Here is a 6,041-nt window from a genome sequence, read left to right on the forward strand (position 1 = left end):
CACCTGATGCAAAGAACTGGCTCATTTGAAAAGACTCTGATGCTGGGAAAGATTGAGGGCAGGAGGAGAAGGGGTTGACAGAGGATGAAAGGGTTAGATGGCATCACCGACTCAATGGACATGAGTTTGAGTAAGCTCCGAGAGTTGGTGATGGACAGGGAAGCCCAGCATGCTCCAGTCCACGGGGTCACAAAGAGTTGGACATGATTGAGCAACTGAACTGAACTGAGCCTATCCCTTCTCCAGCAGATCTTCCTGACCCAGGAATTCAACTGGGGTCTCCTGCATTGCAGGCAGATTCTTTACCACCTGAGCTCTGAAGCTCTGTCTACTACATACTGCCACACTCCTGTCTTTTTCAAAAGAGAAAGTCAAGAGAACCCAGCAAGGACCATCCTTGACCCAATGTCCCCTTAAGCCACTATCCTGTTTATCTATATTCTCTTTTATGGAAAAAAAAAATCTGCTCTGATATTTGTTCATTCCTGCTGTTCCTGAATCTTCACCTCACATTCTCTTTTGAATATATAAGAATCAATCTTTTACCCCGATATTAACATATTATATTGAAAATGTTCATCCCAAGGTTACCACATGCTATTATCAAATCCAATGGTTAAGTCAATCCACATTTCACTCAACTCTCAACATCACTTAATAGAGTTGAGAACTTCCTCTTTTCCAAATTTCCCCATAGAGTTTCATGGCTTCCTGTGTAAATGTCTTATACATCTTTGGTTAGATTTATTCCTAGGTATTGAATAGCTTATGGTATTTTAAAGGCATTTTAATTTTTTAACTTATGGTTTTTTCTAGTGTGTAAAAATAAAATCGATATTTCCATATTTAACTGTATCCAGCAAGCCAGCTGAGATCACATATTAATTCTTATAGAATATTTGTGGATTCTTTTGGTTTGTCTAGTTTACAATTATGCCTGCAAATTACAACCATTTTATTTTTCGTGCCTTACTTCATTGGCTAAACTTACAAGTAGAATCTTGAATAGAAGTGGTGATAGCAGATATAGTTGTTTCATTCCATCTGTCAAAGGGAACACTTTCAGTACCTACCCACTGAGTCAGATTCTGGCTATTGGTTTTGCATAGATGTTCATTATCAGATTAGGAACTTCCCTTCTAGTCCTAATTTGCTGAGAGTTTTATTATGATTGAATATTGAATCTTATAAAATGTTTTTTCCTCCAGCTATTTAAATAATTTTATAATTTTAAATAATTGTATTAATTCATTGATTTTTATTTTTTTACATTTAAATTTTTATTAGATGCATAATATTCCATTTCATACCATGAATAATTAGCCAAGTCTTACTGATGAATTATTAGTTTCAAATCCTTTTTCATTAAAGTCTAAGTGTAAGATACATTTTATATGTAAATTGGAATCTGTTGCCAATTATATTTCTTGAGAATTCCTTCTTGTGGAATCTTTGCGTCTGAAGCTATTTTTTTTTTGTCTTATAATAACCATATGCTTTACTTTTTATTTTTATTTATATATTTATTTTTTGCTCTTTTTTATTTTATTAATTTTTTTTTTTACTTTACAATACTGTATTGGTTTTATCATACATTGACATGAATCTGCCATGGGTATACATGAGTTCCCAATCCTGAACCCCTCTCCCACCTCCCTCCCCATATCATCTCTCTGGGTCATTCCAGTGTACCAGCCCCAAGCATCCTGTATCCTGTATCAAACCTAGACTGGCAATTCATTTCTTACATGATAGTATACATGTTTCAATGCCATTCTCCCGAATCACCCCACCCTCTCCCTCTCCCATAGAGTCCAAAAGTCTGTTCTATACATCTGTGTCTCTTTTGCTGTCTCGCATACAGGGTTATCATTACCATCTTTCTAAATTCCATATATATGTGTTAGTATACGGTATTGGTGTTTTTCTTTCTGGCTTACTTCACTCTGTATAATCAGCTTCAGTTTCATCCACCTCATTGATTTTTAAAATGCTAAAGCAACTTTTCATTTATGAGATAAACCTAACGTGGGCATGATGTGTTTATATAGCACTAGATTTACTCTGCTAATATCTTAAGTTTCATACATCATATATACATATATATGTATATACATATATATATATATATATATATATATATCAGAGAAGGCAATGGCACCCCACTCCAGTACTCTTGCCTGGAAAATCTCATGGATGGAGGAGCCTGGTGGGCTGCAGTCCATGGGGTCGCTAAGAGTCAGACACCACTGAGCGACTTCCCTTTCACTTTTCACTTTCATGCATTGGAGAGGGACATGACAACCCACTCCAGTGTTCTTGCCTGGGGAATCCCAGGGACAGGGGAGCCTGGTGGGCTGCCGTCTATGGGGTCACACAGAGTCAGACACGACTGAAGCGACTTAGCAGTAGCAGTATATATATATATATAGAAGTATATATTCACATACATACATCTTAAGTTTTATACATCTTAGGGTTTTTCTTGTTTACCCTTTCTAGGGGGTTATCAATTATGCAGAGACTTCCCAGGTGACACTAGTGGTAAAGAATCCACCTGCCAGTGCAGTAGACACAAGAGATGTGAGTTTGATCCCTGGGTCGGGAAGATCCCCTGGAGTAGGACATGACACCTCATTCCAGTATCCTTGCTTGGAAAATTCCATGGACAGAGGAGCTTGGCAGGCAATAAAGACTAGGTTGGCCAAAAAGTTTGTTTGGTTTCTGGTAACTTCTCACAGGAAAAAAACCAAATGAACTTTCTGGCCAACTCAACACTTCATATCACCTTATGTGGAATCTAAAAAGGCCAAACTTTTCGAAGCAGAGAGTAGAATGTTGATTGGGGGCTTGGGGGTAGAAGAATGAGGGAGATGTTGGACAAAGCGTATGAATTTGCAACTAGAAGATGAATCGCAAAGAGTCGGACACAACTGAGCAAGACTGAACTGAGAAGATGAATAAGTCCTGGAGATCTAATGTACTGCATAGTTATTATAGTCAGTACTATACTAGATAAGTCACAGTTGCTAAGAGACTAGATCTTAAATGTTCTCACCACAAAAATGAAATAATAATTATGTGACTTGATAGAGGTGTTAACACTATGATACTAATCAGGTGATAATCATATTGTAATATAATAATGTATCAAATCAACACACTGTACACTTTAACTTTACCAAATGTTAATAATAGCTCAATAAAAAAATTTAAAAAAATCCTGTTCTTTTTAGAGCTTGAAATGAAAACTTGATTTTTTCCAACTTTTCTTCTTTTTCTAACATATGTATTCTGTGTTCTAAATTTTCTTCAAGCATTGTTTTAGTTGCATTTTAAGAGTTTGAGTGTCAGTTTTTATCATTCAATTAGAGATACTTTTAACATTCATTGTAATCTTTTTTCTGATTCATGGGTTATTTTATAGTATATTGCTTAACTCCCAAACATTTGGGAATATCTCAGTTAGCTTTTCATCACTGGTTTCTTGCTTAATTCCACTGTGGCCAGAGAATATATTTTGTATAATTTCAATTCAGTGAAATTTACTGCTGTTTGCCTTCTGGCCACTCATCTGTCCTATTTTGTAAAGGTTCTGTGTGTTCTTAAAAGCAGTGTGTCTCCTGCACTCATTAGCTGTGGGATTCTATATGTGTTAATTAGGGCTTCCCTGGTGGCTCAGATGGCAAAGCATCTGCCTGCAATGCAGGAGATCCGGGTTCGATTCCGGGGTCAGGAAGATCCCCTGGAGAAGGAAATGGCAATCCACTCCAGCACTCTTACCTGGAAAATCCAATTAGGTCAATGTTACTCACTTTGTTTTTCAAATATTTATATCATTTTTTGTCTGCTTATTCTATTGATTACAGATAGAAGTATCTTTAAATCTACAGCTATGATTTTATATTTATCTACTTCTCATTTTAATTATGCCCATTTACGATTTACATATTTTGAGGCTATAATAAAATAATTTTTAGGTCAGTAGGTGCATACAAATTTAGATTTGTAATATATTCTTGTTGAAAGAACCATTTTATCACTATAAAAATTTCTGTTCATGTCTAGGAAATTTTTTTTGGCTTAAAGTCTACTTTGATATATTTAAAACTACACCAGATTTCTTTTGTTTAGGGTTCTCAAGGTGTATCTTCTTCCATTCTCTTCATTTTAGCTTTTCAATGCTTTTACATTTAAGGTATATTTCTTATAAGCAGTACATCACTACTGTCTTTAAATCTAGTCTGTCAATATTTGTTTTTAATCAGAATACTTTGTTCCTTTACCCTTGGGCTTCCCTGTTAGTCTAATTCTTGATGTGTGTGTGTGTGTGTGTGTGTGTGTGTGTGTGTGTGTGTTAGTCACTCAGTCATGTACAACTCTTTGTGACCCCATGGACTATAGCCCACCAGGCTCCATGGAATTCTCCAAGCAAGAATACTGGAGTAAACTGGGGTTAAAATTACTTTTTACTATTTATTTTTTCCCTTTGATTACTGTCCAATTTTTATTATGCTTTCTTGCTTTCTTTCAAATTCAAATATTTTTATTATTTCACTATCTCCTCCCATTGAATCCTCATTTGTATATTATTTTATTATTATTTTAGTGGTTACCCTAGAGATTGCAATATGCATGCTGGCTTATTAAGATATATTAATATCTAAATTAGGACATTACCATTTTTTGGACAATGCCAAAACCTTCCACACTTTAACTCCATTTACCTACTTCTTGCCTTTTGTAACTGCTTTTGCTTATATTTTAATTCTATGTACATTTTAAACACTACAAGGCATTACTGCTACTGTTTAAGTTGACAGGCTTCAATTAGATTTATCAGATATACACCCTTTCCAATCCTTCTTGAGTAACTATGCTTCCATCTGAAGCACTTTCTTTTCGCCTTAAGTTATCCTTTTAGTGCAGTTTTTGTTTTCTAAAATATTATTTTAATTTTTGAAGGCTTTTTGTTGGATATAAAATTGTAGGTTAGCATTTATATCTTTCAGCAATTTAGAGAGTTTGCATTGCCACTTGATTCCTATCATTTTTGCTGAAGAGTTGGCTATTGGTTTCATTGTTGCTTCTTTGAAGGTAATGTATTCAGTGTGGATGGTGACTGCAGCCATCAAATTAAAAGATGACTGCTCCTTGGAAGGAAAGCTATGACAAACCAAGACAGAGTATTCAACAGCAGAGACATCACTTTGCCAACAAAAGTTTGTATTGTCAAAGCTATGACCTTTCCAGTGGTCATGTATGGAGGTGAAATTTGGACCATAAAGAAGGCTGAACACCAAAGAATTGATGCTGTGGAATTATGTTGGAGAAGACTCTTGAGAGTCCCTTGTACTGCAATAAGATCAAACCAGTCAATCCTAAATGAAACCAGCCCTGAATATCCATTGAAAGGACTATTGCTGGAGCTGAAGTTTCAATACTCTGGCCACCTGATGTGAAGGGCTGGCTCACTGGAAAAGACCTTGATGCTGGGACAGATTGAAGGCAAAAGAAGTGGTTGGCAGAGGACAAGATGGTTGGATAGCATCACCAACTCAATGGACATGAATTATAGCAAACTCTGGGAGATAGCGGAGGACAGAGTAGCCTGGCGTGCTATAGTCCATGGGGTCACAAAGAGTCAGACACGACATAGCAACTGAACAACCTCTCTTTCTCTCTTGATGCCTTTAAGATATCTTTTGTATTTGGCTGCCAACATGTTTTATTATGATGTGCCTAGACTGGTTTTCTTTGTATTTATCCTGAAGTTTGTAGAGTTTCTTGAATTTGGGAACTAATGCCTTTTTAACAAGTATAAAAAATTTTTAGTCAATATCATCTTCAAATATTGCTTCTGCTCCATGATTTCTCACCTCTATTTCTGAGATTGTTTTCACACATCTGTTTGACCTTTAAATCATGTCCCACATGTCTTTTAAACTAGTTTTTAGAATTTGTCCATCCTTTTTTCCTCTACACTTCACTCTGGAAATTTTCTATTCACCTCTATCCAGTTTACTAATTCTCTTTTCTAC

Source organism: Capra hircus, chromosome 16, assembly GCF_001704415.2.
Source record: "Capra hircus breed San Clemente chromosome 16, ASM170441v1, whole genome shotgun sequence".
In the NCBI taxonomy this organism is placed as follows: domain Eukaryota; kingdom Metazoa; phylum Chordata; class Mammalia; order Artiodactyla; family Bovidae; genus Capra; species Capra hircus.